General features: G+C 42.0%; 1 pseudogene; it reads left to right on the top strand.

Moving 5' to 3' along the window:
- The first annotated feature begins 971 nt into the window (after positions 1 to 971).
- LOC121877467 overlaps positions 972 to 17,603 on the top strand; it is an 87,532-nt pseudogene continuing 70,900 nt past the window's right edge.

Genomic DNA, 17,603 nt, shown 5'->3' with positions numbered 1-17,603 from the left:
TGTGGTGTTGGTTTTATATACGCCAAGTGAGCTACCTAGGAAAGGGAACACAAGTGTTGTATGCTATGTGTAAAACCCGAGTTCATTTCAATTATTATTTACTTGTGAAATAAGGGTCAAGAATGCTGCGAGGGGGCTTTCAATACTAGTTTATTGTATTTATTTTTTTCTGCAGTAGAGTAGCCGGAAAGAGCAAGGTGAAGAATGATGTCATTTTCCTTGTTCATTGATAATAAATTTGCCTCTCTCTCTCTCTCTCTCTCTCTCTCTCTCTCTCTCTCTCTCTCTGCGGGTGTTGAGGGACAATTATTTGGCGGTGTTGAGGGACAAGTATCTGGGGTGTTGAGGGACAAGTATCTGGGGTGTTGAGGGACAAGTATCTGGGGTGTTGAGGGACAAGTATCTGGGGTGTTGAGGGACAAGTATCTGGGGTGTTGAGGACAAGTATCTGGGGGTGTTGAGGACAAGTATCTGGGGGTGTTGAGGGACAATATCTGGGGTGTTGAGGACAAGTATCAGAAGTGTTGAGGACAAGTATCTGGGGTGTTGAGGACAAGTATCTGGTGTTGAGGACAAGTATCTGGGGTGTTGAGGACAAGTATCTGGGGGTGTTGAGGACAGGTATCTGGGGGTGTTGAGGGACAAGTATGGGGTGTTGAGGGACAAGTATCTGGGGTGTTGAGGACAAGTATCTGGGGTGTTGAGGACAAGTATCTGGGGGTGTTGAGGACAAGTATCTGGGGTGTTGGTGAGGGCGAAGCTACAGACTGAGATAGGTGTCAGGGCGGAGGTGAGGTCGCCAGGTACATACATATGGCATGAGACAACAGTGAGGGTTGCCGGGTACATATGGCACCTGAGGAAGACAACGGTGAGGGTTGCCGGGTACATACATATGGCACCTGGGGAAGACAACAGTGAGGTTGCGGGTACATGTGGCAAGGGAAGACAACGGTGAGGTTGCCGGGTACATGTGGCACCTGAGGAAGACAGTGAGGGTTGCCGGTACATATGGCACCTGGGAAGACAACGGTGAGGTTGCCGGGTACATGTGGCACCCTGAGGAAGACAACAGTGAGGGTTGCCGGGTACATATGGCACCTGGGGAAGACAACAGTGAGGGTTGCCGGTACATATGGCACCTGAGGAAGACAACAGTGAGGGTTGCCGGGTACATATGGCACCTGAGGAGACAACAGTGAGGTTGCCGGGTACATATGGCACCTGAGGAAGACAATAGTGAGGTTGCCGGGTACATATGGCACCTGAGGAAGACAACGGTGAGGTTGCCAGGTACATATAGCACCCGAGGAAGAGAGAAGGGTGTAATGGCGGGTGTTGGTTGACATGTCACTAAGATGGATCTCAGATTTGTGGGGAACAGAAACTACTTAAACGATGATGACAGTGTATGGTACAGTGTGTAGAGTCTGTCAGCTTTGGAGAGAGTACAAAGAAGAATGACAAAAATTATCCATAATATTAGAAACCTTCCATATGAGGAAAGACTGAAAAGCTTAGGCTTGCATTCATTAGAGGCGTAGAGTTAGAGGGAGATATGATGGGAGTGTACAAGTGGGTAAGTGGGATTAACAAGGGTAAAATGGAAGATGTTCTGAAGCTCAGTAATAACGAAATAACTAGAACAAATGGCTTTAAATTAGATAAATTCCGATTCAGAAAGGATATAGGCAAGCACTGGTTTGGAAATAGAGTTGTGGATATGTGGAATAGGCTACCGAGTGCTATAGTAGGATCGGGGACGCTAGGGAGCTTCAAGACGAAGTTGGATAGGCACATGGAAGTGCTGGGATGGGTGTGAAAGGATCTGCCTGTATGGGCCAGTCGGCCTCCTGCAGTATCCCACTTTCTTATGTTCTTATGTTCTTATGTTCTTATGTTCTTATGTTCGTGTACACCGGGTGGACACTGACACCCCAGCCTGGTAAAAATTCTAGAAGTTCAAAACAAAAGTTGCTAAAATTTGATAGAAGTGAGAAAATGATAAACACCGAGGAACGTACAAGACACAGGAGGGAGGGAAGAGAGTTTACTACTGAGTCAGTGCTTGTGAGAGTTACACGGTAGTGAAGGATATGTAGGAGGCGTTTAAGGAGAGGCAAAGGTGAGAGAAGAAGTGTGTAGGTACAAGAAAAGTGAGAAAACAAGTGAGGTGAACAGTGTAATGGGAGGAAGATTTTGGAAAGCAAAGGAAAAGAAAAAAATAAACCGGATAAGGCAGCGAGAGGTGGAAATAAGTGAGAAAATTAAATAAGAGAGAGTTTACGGGAATAACAGAAGAGAAGTTAAAGTGCAAAGAAGAAGAAATAGAATCAGCTTGACAAAGGACTTTAAAAAGACAGTAAGTAAATTATCTACAGATTATCAGAAAACCTTAAGTAAATAAACAGAATGAAGTGAAATATTAAAACCAAAATAAATAAGTAAAGTTAAAAATGATGGTGAATTTACCGAGACGAAAATTATAATGAATGATTCGTGGACGAAAAATATATGTGAATGTTACTGGGAGGAAAATTTTGGCGAATGTTACTATGAGGAAAAAGTTGATGAATGTCACTGAAATTAATGGTAGATGTAACTGGGAGGGAGGGAAGAAGGAAACATTTCGTCAGACAGCTGGTAACACCCACCTAGAGGGACAAGAGAAGTGTGTGTGTGTGTGTGTGTGTGTGTGTGTGTGTGTGTGTGTGTGTGTGTGTGTGTGTGTGTGTGTGTGTGTGTGTGTGTGTGTGTGTGTGTGTGTGTGTGTGTGTGTGTGTGTGTGTGGTGTGTGTGTGTGTGTGTGTGTGTGTGTGTGTGTGTGTGTGTGTGTGTGTGTGTGTGTGTGTGTGTGTGTGTGTGTGTGTGTGTGTGGTGTGTGTGGTGTGTGTGTGTGTGTGTGTGTGTGTGTGTGTGTGTGTGTGTGTGTGTGTGTGTGTGGTGTGTGTGTGTGTGTGTGTGTGTGGTGTGTGTGTGTGTGTGGTGTGTGTGTGTGTGTGTGTGTGTGTGTGTGTGTGTGTGTGTGTGTGTGTGTGTGGTGTGTGTGTGTGTGTGGTGTGTGTGTGTGTGTGTGTGTGTGTGTGTGTGTGTGTGTGTGTGTGTGTGTGTGTGTGTGTGTGTGTGTGGTGTGTGTGTGTGTGTGTGTGTGGTGTGTGTGTGTGTGTGTGTGTGTGGTGTGTGTGTGTGTGTGTGTGGTGTGTGTGGTGTGTGTGTGTGTGTGTGTGTGTGTGTGTGTGTGTGTGTGTGTGTGTGTGTGTGTGTGTGTGTGTGTGTGTGTGTGGTGTGTGTGTGTGTGTGTGTGTGTGTGTGTGTGTGTGTGTGTGTGTGTGTGTGGTGTGTGTGTGTGTGTGTGTGTGGTGTGTGTGTGTGTGTGTGTGTGGTGTGTGTGTGTGTGTGTGTGTGTGTGTGGTGTGTGTGTGTGTGTGTGTGTGTGTGTGTGTGTGTGTGTGTGTGTGTGTGTGTGTGTGTGTGTGTGTGTGTGTGTGTGTGTGTGTGTGTGTGTGTGTGTGTGTGTGTGTGTGTGTGGTGTGTGTGTGTGTGTGGTGTGTGTGTGGTGTGTGTGGTGTGTGTGTGGTGTGTGTGTGTGTGTGTGTGTGTGGTGTGTGTGTGTGTGTGTGTGTGTGTGTGTGTGTGTGTGGTGTGTGTGTGTGTGTGTGTGTGTGTGTGTGTGTGTGTGTGTGTGTGTGTGTGTGTGTGTGTGTGTGTGTGTGTGGTGTGTGTGTGTGTGTGTGTGTGTGTGTGTGTGTGTGTGTGTGTGTGTGTGTGTGTGTGTGTGTGTGTGGTGTGTGTGTGTGTGTGTGTGTGGTGTGTGTGTGTGTGTGGTGTGTGTGTGTGTGTGTGTGTGTGTGTGTGTGTGTGTGTGTGTGTGTGTGTGTGTGTGTGTGTGTGTGTGTGTGTGTGTGTGTGTGTGTGTGTGTGTGTGTGTGTGTGTGTGTGTGTGTGTGTGTGTGTGTGTGTGTGTGTGTGTGTGTGTGTGTGTGTGTGTGTGTGTGTGTGTGTGTGTGTGTGTGTGTGTGTGTGTGTGGTGTGTGTGTGTGTGTGTGGTGTGTGTGTGTGGTGTGTGTGTGTGTGTGTGTGTGTGTGTGTGTGTGTGTGTGTGTGTGTGTGTGTGTGTGTGTGTGAGGAAAGGTAACCACACGTCTACAGCAGACATGTGATCACTGATAAATACACACTGTAATACAATAACTCTTACAGTACGTCATAGAGAAATACTGTACCATCTTCGCTGTATTAATCTGTTTTGTGTTACAGCCCTGTATGTTGTATGTTGTCATTAACGTACACATAAGGTTGAAGTCATCATCACAACAACACGTGAAGCCTCTCTCACTATGTGTTAAAACCAAGGTGGACACTCAAGATGCGCTGCTACACTTAACCTGTACACTACACCCCCACTGTCACATATTACCTGTACAGTACACCTCCACTGTCACACATTACCTGTACAGTACACCCCCACTGGCACACATTACCTGTACAGTACACCTCCACTGGCACACATTACCTGTACAGTACACCTCCACTGGCACATATTACCTGTACAGTACACCCCCACTGGCACACATTACCTGTACAGTACACCCCCACTGGCGCACATTACCTGTACAGTACACCTCCACTGTTACACATTACCTGTACAGTACACCTACACTGGCACATATTACCTGTACAGTACACCTACACTGGCACATATTACCTGTACAGTACACCTCCACTGTTACACATTACCTGTACAGTACACCTCCACTGTTACACATTACCTGTACAGTACACCTCCAAGTAAAATTCAGAGAACGAGAGCCAGGGTGGGGTCGATGCATATTTAGCTGACTGTACAGTACAGTCCCCCCAAAAAGTATCGTTCGATTTTCAGTCGCTACAATTTGAAACGCCAAACGAAATGCGTTGATATGATACCCAGTGCATAATCATAATCTGGAACGCCTGCTCGCCATATCAGCAACAGTTAGAGACCTATATATATTGACTTCAATATAACAATAAATCCATTAAGCTATAATGAGGACGAATCACATCGACCACATGGCTAGTGCTAATTTTTTGGTGGGACTGTACATGTTACCTTGGTACAGTACAACACAACAAGTATACTGGTATTTCGATAAGGCAAATGTAAGTACTGTGCAAGCCACGATTTAAATAATCAAAACGGTGTACAGTAGTTGTAATCACTATCCTGGTATATTATTAATACTGTAAGTATAACCACTATCAGGCTATAACCACCGACGAGTATGATCACTATACGCATAAACACTATACTAGTATAACCATTATAGTAGTATAGTCATTATACGGGTATAAGCATTACCCTGGTATAACCAATATACTAATACAACCAATACACTGGTATAATCACAATAGTGGTAAAAACACTACCCTGGTGTAACCACTATACTCGAACTGTATAGCCACGCTGGTAGTATAGCCATTATACTAGTATAACCAATGTATTGGTATATTCTGTATAATCAACACTGGAGGAATAACCAATCCTGATATAATTACTATCCCGGTATAACCACTCAACCGGTATATTCTTAATAATAATACTGTAGGTATAACCACTATCCTGGAATAACCAGTATTAAACTGGTATAATAATTATTGTGGTATATTCATTACCGTGGTATAACCAGTAAGCTGGTATAACCACTATACAGGTATATTCTTACTAATGCAGGTAAGTCAGCTTTAGTGGACAGTTTTCTTGTTATAAATATTCATAAGGTTGTTGTCGACTGTGTGTATTAACACGCTGTGTGAGTGGTGTAGCCAGATAGTTATGCAGCAAGGCGTGCTGCTGCTGTTAACAGCAGCTGTGTCCAAACTTACGGTAACACTAACACACACAAACACACACACACACACACACACACACACACACCTGCACCTCATTACCATAAGCTACTTATTGCAAGTTCAATAGAACCAACATTATTATAAGTTACACCACTATCTGCTACACAACACCTGTTTGTTACTGCAACACGGCTGCTAATGATACCTGCTACTTAATTAAGCACTAACTTACTCTTAAGATTCTTAATCGTCTTCTTCATCACTTACAGTGTTTCTGGTGAAACATCTGACTATCGCCCGTATTATTAAACAGCATCTTCCCTTGAAGAGGGTCGTCGTGTTTCAACCCGAGTTTTAAACTAAATGAGTCCTGAGGGACACCGCAGTACAGTACTTAACGGGGTGGTGTGGCGGTAAAATTAACTAATTCCAATAAAATTAATTTATAATATTGGAATTAGTTAGTGTGGGTGTGTGTGTGTGTGTGTGTGTGTACGCGTCAGGAGATGACTTTTCTGATTCTAAATTGGTAATAGGAGTTTGCTAAAAAAAAAAATCTACTTTTCGTATTTTTTATTTTTATATTTCCATCCTGTCACCTGCTGGGGAAGTATTGCCTTCCAAATTTCATAAATGTTTTACAGTAGCTATATCGAGCCACCTGTTCACATCTACCTGGTTTCATTTTTGTGTGAACAAGACCAACTTCCAACTTTCCCCGCCAACTAGGACATTTATCTTGTGTAAGACTGTCGGTGTTAAGTGAAGTAAGAGGCAGTACCAATCGGACCGAGTTCCCTCTGTAGCAATCTTGGGCTAACCTGATCAAACCCGTTGGTGCTTCTGTGTCAAAAGACTTATCCAGTGATGTTTAAGAATATAAGTGGACGTAGCATTAAATGTGTTCCCTCCGAGCTCTGTAGGTTGGCTGATGGTGGGTGGCGAGGAGTGGGTGGTTAATGATGGGTGGCGAGGAGTTGGTGGTTGATGGTCGGTGACGAGGAGTGGGTGGTTGATGGTGGGTGTCGAGGAGTGGGTGGTTGATGGTGTGTGGCAAGGAATGGGTGGTTGATGGTGGGTAGCGAGGAGTGGGTGGCTGAGGAGTGGGTGGCTGATGAATGGGCGGCTGAGGAGTGGGCGGCTGAGGAGTGGGTGGCTGAGGAATGTGTGATTGATGGTGGGTAGCGAGGAGTGGGTGGCTGAGGAGTGGGTGGCTGATGAATGGGCGGCTGAGGAGTGGGCGGCTGAGGAGTGGGTGACTGAGGAGTGGGTGACGAAGAGTGGGTGGCTGGGGAGTGGGTAGCTGAGGAGTGGGTGACGAAGAGTGGGTGGCTGGGGAGTGGGTGGCGAGGAATGGGTGACGAGGAGTGGTTGGCTGAGTGAGTGGCGAGGAATGGTCTGCTGAGGAGTGGGTGTCAACGAGATCTGGGTTTTCTTAATGGTAGAACGAAATAACTTCCCACTGCCGCGTTTAGTTGTCTACCTCTATTTATCACGCCTTTCTTCTTGCTTTTGTTTACCTATCTGTTTGCCCTTTGTCTCTATTCACTTAATTTTTTACTATTCCCACACCTTTCCCCCACAACCCATCCCTGGTAGTGGCGGTGGAGCAGCGAGGAACACACACACACACACACGCACCACTAACTGGGTTAACGAGTTGAGACAGAGACACCACGAGTGATAGACTGTGACTTAGGGCAAAGCGGTGGTGTTGACCCAACGCCTTACGGTGGCCTGAACACGTAGATTGGTAGTGGATGGTGAAATGATGATCCTATTTCTCGTCACTTTTATTATAGAGACAGTGAGAGAAAATAGCATTACCTCCGTTACAAAGAAAATTACATACACAACATACATACGAACAATTACACACCTCAACACTACATACATTCATACATACATACATAAATACATACATACATACATACATACATACATACATACATACATACATACATACATACACGCACAGGTCAATAGCATAATATACGAGTCTGGGCTCCCAGGTGTGGACGGCAATTAACCGTTTTTTCGTCTCCCCGGCCCAGTACACACACCGTCCCCGGGAGACTTTTCCTGGACGTCCTGATCCAATAAACGAGAATTTGTAAGACGGAGAGTTTGGGTCTTATCCAGTGTTGAGTTTATCGCCCGTATTATTAAACAGCATCTTCCCTTGAAGAGGGTCGTCGCGTTTCAACCCGAGTTTTAAACTAAATTAGTCCCGAGGGACACCGCAGTACAGTACTTAACAGGGTGGTGTAGCGGCAAAATTAACTAATTCCAATAAAATAAATTTATAATATTGGAATAAGTTAATTTTACCGCCACACCACCCTGTGAAGTACAGTACTGCGGTGTCCCTCAGGACTAATTTAGTTTAAAACTCGGGTTGAAACGCGACGACCCTCTTCAAGGGAAGATGTTGTTTAATAATACGGGCGTAAGTGTGTGTGATCACAAGACCCGGAGAGTTGGGCGAATCATAAGTACACTTAACAATTGTAAGTAAATAATGAGAAGACTTAACAACTGAGAGTTATTAATTTTTCATCTGGTCTCTTGTGAGCGGAATGTTTCATATTAACAGAGTTATTAATAAACTTTTATATATTATTTTTCGTTGAACTTTGTCATTTTTTCTGTTTGTTTACGTTTGGGAGGACAGGTGTGGATGAGTCGGTGGGATGGGTGGGAAAGGTGAGTGGGGAAGGGAAAGGGGAGTGGGGAAGGGGAAGGGAGAGGGAGAACGAGGAAGTTGGGGTAAAATGAGGGAGATAGGGTGTGTGGGAGGGCAAATGAAAGAGATGAGAGAAGGAGGGAGGATAGATAGCAAGGGAAAGATGAGTGACCTGATTGATAGGCACATTTATCGGACCTTTACTTCCTCTGGGGGGGCAAAAAGTGTGTGTGTGTGTGTGTGTGTGTGTGTGTGTGTGTGTGTGTGTGTGTGTGTGTGTGTGTGTGTGAATTCGCTATAGAAAGGCGAAAGGAGTTACTTCAGATAAATGCAAATGATTCCCAAAGATGAGACTGACATTGGGTCACTGAGTCTTCCCCCTTCAGGTGAGTGAAGGTAACTCATCCCCTGGTGAATATTAACGCTCCTACAATGTCACTTAATTTTAACTGTGACGTCACTGTGTTATTGTTACGCCTTCTTTGTGTGATGATGTCGTCATTATGAGGTTATAGTGTGTCTGTCGTTACCAAGCAGGTGTCTTCATTTTGTGTTGACGTGACTATATTTAGCTGACGTCACCACATTGTGTTGATTCTATCAAGGAAAGATACGTGAAGGTTTATTAGAAGTCAATCCGTCTTTTTTTTCATTAGTCAAAATAATAAATAAATAAATAAATACATATGTACACACACATACATATTGCTGTTACTTCTGTTTCTTACACGTTTAAAATCAGTCAGAACTAAGTCAGTCATCGACGTCGGGGACTGTTGGCTTTAGCTGTCAATAGTTCACCACATATCTATCAGAGTGCAGAAAGGGCCTTTGTTGGGCCGCCATTCATACCTCACTCAGTTATCTCGTGTTACGGAATGACTTTGTGGTCATCTTACACACTTACTGAAAAATACAACAGATAAGGAAGACGAACAAACAACAAATGACTAAATGCCTCTATTAATACTTAACATATTTATTTTTTCCCATCTATACATTCTTCTTTACAAGCTGCGTTAGGCAGCTCTATGTAAGTCTCTCCTGTTTGACAGGAATTAAAAGTCTCCCACACCACCGGGCTGTTTACACAACAACTTCATCACTACACTCCTGGTTAGTTGCCACCAAGGACTCAATTTCCTTCCCTCACTCGCGCGACGCTGCCGGGAGTACGACCAACTCTGTATTGTAAAGAGACGAGTGACCCTGGTGTGTGTTATCAACGTCTTTAGAGATCACAGTAGCTTTAAAATATTGTATATTTTCTGAGATCACATAAAGGTTAGATACTCCAGCTTATTTCACCGGAACATTGACCCCTCTAACATAATTTAGTCACGTGTTATACGAGTATACTCTATGTTTAACTCATTCACTTGTTAGATATCAGCCTACAGGTTTACTTATTGTTTCTCTATGATCGATATCCCATCAAGGTTAGGAGCTTTAACTTTAGACAGTCGAGGCTGTTGTTTTTGTTCCAATTAAAACTTCTTTTTTTGCTCTCCAGCGACGTGTCAGTGAACAATAAATATTTGTTTGCGACTTTCGATGATAAAATACCGTATGTGAGCTCCACACTGATGCCTCATGACAGGTCAACTAATTGATGCACTTGATGAAATAACATTATATAATGAAGCAAACAGTGCTGCTGCCCGGCTAATGACGTCACTATATTATGGCTATATGAAATGAAAAGAGAAAAAATCACAGCTTCCTGTTGTGCCCAATGACGCATGTATGCAAATAAATTAGTCACACATACACTGGAAAAATATATATATATAATTTATTTTCTTTCTACAGAAGCAACACCAAGTAATATATTCTCTCCCTATCATCCCTATAAACAGAGCAACAAACTATTGCAAACATAGAATTTTAATAGACTTTCTCTCCGTTACCCGTGTACACAATATTTTCCAACTGCGAGATGGCAACACACTCGAGAAAAAACAACACTAACACTTTCTATTTGCAATAAAGTTAACGAGCAAACATTCAAAGAAGTTCCGAAAACATTTACGTAAAAATCTTGTCGTTTACGTCGGGGAGTGGCAGACTTGCCTCAGAGTCCAATAGGGAAAGGGGGGGGGGGGTCTTTTGTCGTTTTGTATCGCTGTTTTTGTTGTTGTTGTTGTTAAAGTGTACTTTTGTTTTTACTATATTGTGTTTTTGTTGTTATAGTGTGTTTTTGTTGCTGTTGTCATATAGTGATTTTGTTGTTATATAGTATTGCGCTTTTGTTGATGTTGTTACATTGTTTTTGTTTTTGAATTGTGCTGTTGCTATTGCTGCTCCACATCCATAGCTTTTTATGTAATTCTGACGGACCCGTAGGTACCCCAAACGATGTGTGTGAGAGAGAGAGAGAGTCATAAAACAAGAATAAGTATGAAACTAGATAATGGTAAATGAGAGACGCGAGTAATGGGAGGTGGACGTTTGGAGGGATCAAGACAGAGGTGATAGTAAAGAAGGTAAGAGAAGAAAGACAAAGAAAAGAAGAGATGAGAAAATATATAAAGTGGAAAACTAACCCGACCTAACCTAATTTAACCTAACCTAAAGCCAATCTAACCTAACCCGACCTAACCCAATCTAACCTAATCTAACCCGACCTAACCCAACTAAACCTATCCTAAAATAACATTACCTAACCCTACCTAACATAACATAATGAAATATAACATATCCTAAAAAAACTTACTCTAACCATATCAAATCTAATCTTAAACTAAACTAACCTAACCCAAGCTCACTTAACACGAGCTATCCTAACCTAACAAATCCTTCGTAAATATACCTACCCTAACCTAAAGGCATAAACTCTGCCCCACTAACGAGTTCCCTGAATCATAAATTGCACGAATCTATGTAAATTTAAATTTTACGAAATGTTACCTTTATACCCGCTTTCGAGAGAACATATATCAAAGACACACGTAATAAAGGATTCCTCGGGCAAAACCATCACACAAAACCTGCACTGCCATTTAAATTTGCATAAAAAAATAAGCGTTTCGACAGCCTGTTCTCTCGACCAGATATATTGGATTTTCGGAGGTGCAGGATTATTGTGGCGCCGTGAGGGAGGTAGAAATATCATAGCGTTGAACAGTACAAAAAATATGAGCTTTAAAAATAAGTTGAAAAAAAATTCGTTGGAGAATATTCATGTTTGGGGGATTGAGGTACTGTCGTGTGTGTGTGTGTGTGTGTGTGTAGCAAGGAGACATATTCACCTGAACGCTGTGAACAGGTAAATTGTATGTGTATGAGGTGAGAATTAATTATGTGGTATGGTGGTAGGGTGGTAGTGAACCATGACTGCAGTGCATTAGTATGGTGGTACAACGTCAGCGAACAATATCAACCTTACACCCCACACACACACCTTGCCCGTGTTATTAGTTTCTCTTTAACAATCTTACTGCTAAACCCACACCACCAATGATACAAGTAGCATAACACCGCCACATAAATAATGATTAACATAAGTTGTAACTCATCTTAATGGCGATAAACAAAGTGAAGAATTTACACCTGAGTATTTGCAGGTGTTGTGTTCTGAAATACGAGATGTTTACTGGGGAATATGGCGTCCTGTGTCCCGATGTGCTTGTAGGGGGCTTAAACCCACTGAAAAGTTTATCCTTAATGTTTTGTGACTTTAAATTATGTTGTGTTCTTTTCATGTTTATGACAGTTTGGATTTTAAATCTTACCTCGAAATTGCAAAAGGATTTTTTAATTATAGAAGGTAAAAACTAATATCCATCAGAGGAAGCCATTGTGAGCAGTGAAGTCTGGCGGGGATACGAACACAGGTAATGTGGTCCATAATTTTCGATGGTGTGTTGCCACTTACCGATAATTCAGTCATTCGTCGCTGGTGTGAACAATAATGACTTAAGATTATTATCAGTACACACCATTATATCTCAGATGAATAATGTATCTCAAGTGACGGTGAGGTGGTTCCTCCAGATCGAAAGGTCATGCACGATGCTGCCCTCATCTATACTTGCGTGAAGACATTTTGGATTTCAATAATTGCCTAACTTAATAATATGAAATGCTAATGTAAAATGGTGTCATGTTCTTTAATACACGATAATTATACATGATGCTCTGCAGATATTAATTAACGGTTTTTATTTCTATTTACTGATAGTCAAGGATAATGTGATATAAACTGAGCATCTTCTGCACAATGTTCAAGCCCAGTAGCTGGTTCTCTTGCTCTGTAACCACACACCTCCTCATTACAGTGTCGAGTTAAGACGTGTGGGAACTCAAGAGATACTGGAACTAATGTTGACTCACATTTAACCCAGGTCACCTTACAGGTACAGTAAAACAGTCCTTGTGTCACACCACATTAAGGATGACAGTCGTGTGATGCCTGACTCCCTCACCTGCTGCTTGGCACACCATACACAACCTCCACCACACACTATATTGTTTATGTCCACGAAAACCTAACTTGCTTGAAGCTTTTAGTTGATTAAACCTACATAGTGACGACTTTATAGTAACACTGCTCATGATGGTCGTTGATATATCCGTTTACTCACATACTTGTAAGAACAGACTTATTTTGCTTTTCAGCAATTATAACTTAGCATGCTGCATATACAACCTATTGGGAGTATGGAGGCAATAACGACCTAACATATTGGTGGAATTAATTCACATTAAAAAATGAAAGGTAAAACACAGAAATACACACTACATTAATCTCACTACCCTTCATAAAACACTATGTGGGAGTAAGGAATGTTTCCAGAGGTGTTACGACACTACCACAAACTGTTCACAACACACAGTGTCACAACGCTGGTCAAATCATATACTGTCAACACATTATCAACTTCACAATCAATCATCCATGTTGTTTGTTATATAACTTAGTGTAAATGATCCATTAATACCACCCAGTGGCCAGACACACCAGGTGGCGTCCATCACCAGTCATGTGCACCTGATAAAGTCACAAACACATGTGACCAGTCAAGTGTCAAAGAAATAAATTGAGATAATGCCAACCTTGTGTGTCCTACCCTGGGAGTATCGCTAGTCTCTTAGGTCTCTGATGGCCAAACTTATACTGTACACTATGACGCTTGTTGCAACTTTCCTCAACACAACCACCCCCGAGCCTATATACGCCCCCATTATTCAGATCTGATAGGAAAATTGGCCTTAAATCCTCACACCCAATATTACTTCCAATTACACCTGGAGCTGCAAGCGCATTTAAATTTGCTCCTCTAAATTGTAGAGCTGAGCCGGGGATTACTGAATAGGTATTTATATTGATATTGTATTTGTCCCACAGGTGAGAAACGGAATCTAGGTTTACCTGAGACTGTAACAGACGGAACCTGGGTTTACCTGAGACTGTAACAGACGGAACCTGGGTTTTACCTGAGACTGTAACAGACGGAACTTGGGTTTACCTGAGACTGTAACAGACGGAACTTGGGTTTACCTGAGACTGTAACAGACGGAACTTGGACCTGGACTGTAACAGACCCACCTGGGTTTGCAAAAACAATTCCCTCATCGCCAAGACAATATAAAACAAAGGTTAACCTCATCAAGCCACTGATGATAGGAGAACTTAGGTTTACATAAGACAGTTCTATAAACCAGTAAAACAGAACAAGTCAGGTTTACCTCCGAAAGTCCCTACATCACCAAGAGAGTTTTAAGGAGAGAAGCCATCTATTCATCCTCACAACAATGGACGTAATCCTGGCCACAGTCTATCAAATTATAATTGATTCTTTAGAGTTGCAACAAATGGGTCGTGCCAGCAGAGATTAAAGTCTTCACTCCTTCATATTAATCCAGAATTACCTTGCTTGATTTTTTCTTGTTATTCGTCTCTGCATTTTCTGTATCTATCTTACTAATATTATCTTCCTACGCCTCATATGTCTTAATGGTAGGACCAGACGCTAACAACTTCAGGAGTCTACGTAAGCAATTCTAATATTAGGCGTTATGTTTTCTCCAGACACTTTATATAATGTTTAATGTTACAACAGTTAACACAAGAGTCAAGTGCTAACAACCATCATTTGTAACAGTTACACAACAGTCAAATGCCAACTGATAACTCCGTATTAAGATTAATTGCCAAGTAATTTTTTTTTATTATTTCCTGCTAGCGCCATTTATCGAACGAGATAAAATTCCCAGTTAGAGGTGCAGCTTGATTGGTCATTACATGTGACAGTTAACTTTCCTCAGAAACAAAGAACCTATCAATTATACCTAACAAAAGTATAACTATAAACACCCAGTCTTACCTTGTTCCTTTGTTCAGTTGTAACTCCTTGTCCCCTTCTTGTCATCCAGTCTACGTTCATTTGTCATCATCACCCTTCCTGAAAAAAAAGAGAGAACATTAATATTTCTATGGCACGTGACCTGAGACACTTTGTACATTCTGTAATAATAGCTTTTAGTGGTGAGGTATTCAAGTGAGCTGAGTTGAGTAAGAGAAGGAGTCGAGTGTAATGGCGACCACACTGTGTCTTGAAATTAGGCTTAACAGACAGTGTAGTGTGTATGGGAACAACTCTTACTATAAGGTTTGATAGAGAATTTGGAACATCAATGCTATCATTTTCTCGTCCTTAATTAATTTTCTATCATTGTACCCGTAAATCTCTCAGCAATTATATAAACATTAAAATTCTCCTTTTTGTTCGTAATAGTTAAACCATTATATTAATACTGTACGGCTCACAGATTACAGCAATAACCGGCCTTAATGCAACATCTTTACCACGTGTATATTTAGTGTTAATATAATCAGAGCCAAATATCAATTCACTATGGGTCACATAATATAGTAAATACCTGCCAAACTCTACATCTCCATCACAACACCACAACAATAACCGAGAGATGCTGCACATTGCCCACCTGTACAAATAATCACTGAGGTGTTGTACAGCTATAAGGATCTCGTGAACATTAACATCCCTAATTATTTAACCTGATGACTAAACTCCCTAATGCTACCTGGAGGGGTTAGGTTAGCGTTAGGGTGTTTACTCATGGGGTGAAATAAGTTGGGGTGCTAATGTTCACGTGATCAAGTTTTTGTTGTCCACTTGAATATAAATATAACTCAACGGTTGAATTAATCGCTAAGAAATGTGCTGACAATTGGTGGTGTACAAACATGACTCAACAACATAGAGCAAGACTGTACTTCAACATTTAACCCACATAACCTATACGTGATCAGTCATATACAACTGAAATAATAATAATAATAAGGGAACATTAACCTCATCAAGCACAGCAGTAGTGTTGCATTGTGGCCTTCATTACATAATAACGCTCCGGTATAGTGGACATTATACCTATTTGTGGCAAGAAAATACTTTACGTGAACACACACACACACAGGAGGGTGCCGGTTCTATTCCTGTAATATGGATAATTACTTTACCTAATGAGGAAGAAGTGGATAATGCGAGTTAATGGTTATTTCAAGTCATAGTAATACTGAGGGTAAAAGGGGGAGAAACATGTAACTTAAGAATGTAGAGAGATTGTGAGGACGTAAATGATGATTGGTGAAGAGAATATAATAATACGCGTGGTGTGGGTGCTAAGAGGGATAACGAGACTTGAAGGTGAGAGGAAGAAATATGACAACTGGTAGGTGAAGTGAGGGATGGGTGAGAAGACAGGTGAGATGATGATAGATATCTACTATATGTGCGTGCGTGTTCATTCGTGTGTGTGTGTGTGTGTGTGTGTGTGTGTGTGTGTGTGTGTGTCAGTTCAACAGCCCGTGTGGGTGATCAAACTATTACTAAACGCTCGTTATGCTGACCTTCACCAGACAAAAGTGTGTACAATTAGCAATTATCTCTAGACATGAGAATATCTGAGCCAATTAACCCGTAAGTAGTGAGTAAAGTTGGTCCAAATCTTGGCGTGTTGGTAAACTTTCCGGCAGAGGGAGGTGTTGTAGTATCGAAGTTGTCGCTGATACAGTTGTAGGTTGTGACCCACACTAGTACTGTTGTGGGTTGTGACCCACACTAGTACTGTTTTAGGTTATGACCCACACTAGTACTGTTGTAGGTTGTGACCCACACTAGTACTGTTGTACATTGTGACCCACAGTAGTACTGTTGTACATTGTGACCCACACTAGTACTGTTGTAGGTTGTGACCCACACTAGTACTGTTGTAGATTGTGATACACACTAGTACTGTTGTAGGTTATGACCCACACTAGTACTGTTGTAGGTTGTGACCCACACTAGTACTGTTGTAGATTGTGACCCACACTAGTACTGTTGTAGGTTGTGACCCACACTAGTACTGTTGTAGATTGTGACCCACACTAGTACTGTTGTAGGTTGTGATCCACACAAATGTACTGTTGTAGATTGACCCACACTAGTACTGTTGTGGGTTGTGACCCACACTAGTACTGTTGTAGGTTATGACCCAGACTAGTACTGTTGTGGAGTTTGTGACCCACACTAGTAATGCTGTGGTTGTGACCCACACTAGTACTGTTGTAGGTTGTGACCCACACTAGTACTGTTGTGGAATGTGACCCACACTAGTACACTGTTGTGAGTTGTGATCCACACTAGTACTGCTGTAGGTTGTGATCCACTTCAAGTACTGTTGTAGGTTGTGATCCACACTAGTACTGCTGTAGGTTGTGACCCACTAGTACTGTTGTTGTGAATTGTGACCCACACACTAGTACTGTTGTAGGTTGTGACCCACACTAGTGCTGTTGTAGATTGTGACCCACACTAGCAAATGCTGTTTTGAAGTTGTAGTCCACACAAGTACTGTTGTAGATTGCTTGACACACTAGTACTGTTGTGGAAGGTTGTGTTTGGCAGTTTTGTTACACTAGTATTGTTGTGAGTTGTGACCCACACTAGTACTGTTGTTGTAGATTGTGACCCACACTAGTACTGTTGTAGGTTGTGATCACACACAAGTATATTGTGGTGTGTGACCACACTAGTACTGTTGTAGGTTGTGTTGTGGTTGTGACCCACACTATGTG

This window comes from Homarus americanus, unplaced genomic scaffold, assembly GCF_018991925.1.
Source record: "Homarus americanus isolate GMGI-L3 unplaced genomic scaffold, GMGI_Hamer_2.0 scaffold367, whole genome shotgun sequence".
Classification (NCBI taxonomy): Eukaryota; Metazoa; Arthropoda; class Malacostraca; order Decapoda; family Nephropidae; genus Homarus; species Homarus americanus.
The sequence above is the reverse complement of the archived record's forward strand: the minus strand, read 5'-3'. Positions and strand labels throughout refer to the sequence as shown.